The following is a 3,008-nucleotide window of genomic DNA, read 5'->3' as shown; positions in this document are numbered from 1 at the left end:
TGGGAGTGAAAACTTGTACAAACACTTTGAAAATCAATCTGGTGCTTTCTCAGAAATTTGGGAATAGGTCTACCTCAAGGCCCTGCTATACCACTCCTGGGCATATACCCGAAAGATGCTCCACCATACAACAAGGGCATTTGCTCTACTATGCTCATAGAAGCTTTATTCATAACAGCCAGAATCTGGAAACAACCTAGGTGTCCCTCAACCAAAGAATGGGTAAAGAAACTGTGGTACATTTACACAAATGAAATACTACTCAGCTGTTAAAAACAAGGAAATCTTGAAAATTTTAGATAAACTAGAACTAGAAAAGATTATTCTGAGTCAGGTAACCCAGACCCAGAAAAATCCTCATAGTTATTTTAGTCACATATGTATTTGTAAACACAAATGTTTTACTTATATACACAGATATACACTGGTATATATTTAAATATAACGTGTCGAGTCCTTATAATGTTCATTGTATATTTTCAATACTGACCATTTGTGCCAAGAGCCATTTTCTTAAAGGAGCCCATTAGGCATGTGGACTTTCTAGGAGGTATTCTGGTATCTTGCAAGGCCTGTATTGTGATGCACCCCCAGATTTTTTCTAGCCTATGACACAATGTCAAGAGACATTGGCTTGTGGAAATTCAGTGGGAATTAGAGATCTCTGGAAGGGATCCAGTATGTTGCAAGGTCTTACTGTAATGCACCCCACAATTGCTTCCAATCCATGACAGCCCCCTCAATTGTGCACTGCTGCATCTCTCTAAAACCTGGCATAGGTATGAGCTGTCACTTTCTGGGTATTTTCCCACTCTGAGTGAACAAACTTCCTATGGGATCTTACTGAAGATCTCTGCTCTTCTCTGCTGTTCAGATGAATTGATTCTTGATTATGGAATTTCTGATTTGATTCAAACAATTTTAAAACATACATTTTTTTAGATCTCCTAAAACAATTTTAGAAAGTTTATGGCTGCAGTAATACCTTTGTGGACCTCCAGGTGCCTCATGAGATAGGCATATTTGAGGCATATTTGTGGCCTCAGATAAGTTTTCATTCCAGATGGAGTCATGAATCCTGGTACACACCATAAATACAGGCAAGTTGGTTTAAACTTCCCATGGTCCCAAAATACAATGGGGCTACCTAGAACTGTCTAAATTAAGTACAAACCACAATGTACAAAGATATAAACAGTTCTATTATAGTTCCTCATACCTTGTCACCTTATGGAATTATATTCTGTCATTTTAAATTTACTTTGTTTCTTAGAATGAAAGAAAGGTAAAAGTATTGTCCTGAACTCATTATAAACTAAGAGATAGCTGGATAATGTATAGTTAGGTCAGTCCTAATTGAAATGGCATATACTCTTATAACTTTTAGACCCTGTTAACCTTTAGGGCTTGTCAACTTTTACCATTCTGAAATCACTATGAACTTAAGTAATGGATGTATAGATAAGAAATATTTAGTTTTAATGAGAAAAACATGTAGCCTGTTGTATTTTAGATTTCACCTGTTTTTGTCATTAACTGCCTTTTTGACTATTGGGTAATTGTTTTTTTTTTTCCTGATAAGTATAAAAGCTGTAATAAACAATAAATGTGTTGAAGTTAAGATTTTTAACTTCACTTGCCTTTTCTCTTGAATGTGTATGTGAGTGGTCTAGTTTTTATTTTTCCCTTATTTCTTATTCCCCTGTAGATTCACAAATAAGTTAACAGACTTAGGGCTCCCTATCAGCCCTCTCAGACAATCAGGAATACTTTGCCTTACTGGAGATCTCTGCAAAGAACCTCTTTTTACAATGCCCCTGCAGTTTTTGGCCAGAAGCTCATTTTAAAGCCTGGGCTGTAGGAAAGTTACTGTCAGTTTAAGTTTTCCTCCTTAGCTTCAGTACAGCCAGTCACTCGAGAAGGAATCCTGGGTTCCTTCCTCTTTTTCTTCTTTTAATCATGATCAGTTTGCCTGAGCCATCAGTTCAGTGACCCAAGAGAGTCAGAGAAATTGATTCGGGAGGATAACCATGGTCCTCAAACTCTACCCCTTACTGGAGATGAGCCATGATAACCAGCTCAGAGGCAGGATGTCAGACCACGTGTTCCCGTGTGGAATATCCTCTGCAGACCATGTTATAGCTGCTGGGTGGCCACATGAATGCAGATTTGAAAGAATGAGGCACTGTGAAGCAGACTTTCCTAGTAGAGGAGTTCTGCTTTGGAGTGTGGACAGGGCAGGCTCAGTTCTACAGAGTGCTGAGGTCTATGATGGTCGCTTTCATCTGGGACTTACATCTGAGCATCACTCTGTATCTTTAATTGTCCTTTATTTTTTTTAGTGATAGTTTTCTTTCAGAAAATAATTTTATTCATGAGTGAAATATTTCACATTTAAGACCTGTGGCATATGCAATTACATGGAGAGGGGTGAAGCTTTAATCTCTTTCTTCCCCCTTTCCCCCTGGGGCACTTCATAATTTGATCCATGAGTAACAATAAGGTTCTATAAACTCCAGTCATTTTTATAGTGTTTTTATGTACATGTGAAATGATGCCAGTAGAATATAGGTGCTACAATGAGAGGTATTATATTTATACTGGAATTGAATATTTGAATCTGTGTAGTGACTTTAATATTTTTTAGATTAAGATATAATTGCATCACTTCCCCATTTCCTTTCCTCTCCAAACTCCTCCCTTGCTTCTTCTCATATTCATACCCTCTTTTTCTTGCTTTTTGTTAAACATTTATTTTTATTTATGTGTATGTGCATCACACATGTTGGAGGATTTGAGACAGCATTGATCCCCTGGAGCGGCAGTTACAGGCAGTTGTGAATTGCCTGATGTGGGTGCTGGGAACCAAACTCAAGTCCTTTGGAAGATCAATAAACAGTCTTAATAGCTGATCCATCTCTCCATCCACAAAGCCTTTACACACACACACACACACACACACACACACACACACACACACACACACACAAGTGTGTCTCTGGCCTGCA

Source organism: Acomys minous, assembly GCF_964271855.1.
Source record: "Acomys minous genome assembly, chromosome: 18".
Lineage (NCBI taxonomy): Eukaryota > Metazoa > Chordata > Mammalia > Rodentia > Muridae > Acomys > Acomys minous.
This window is presented reverse-complemented; position numbering follows the sequence as displayed.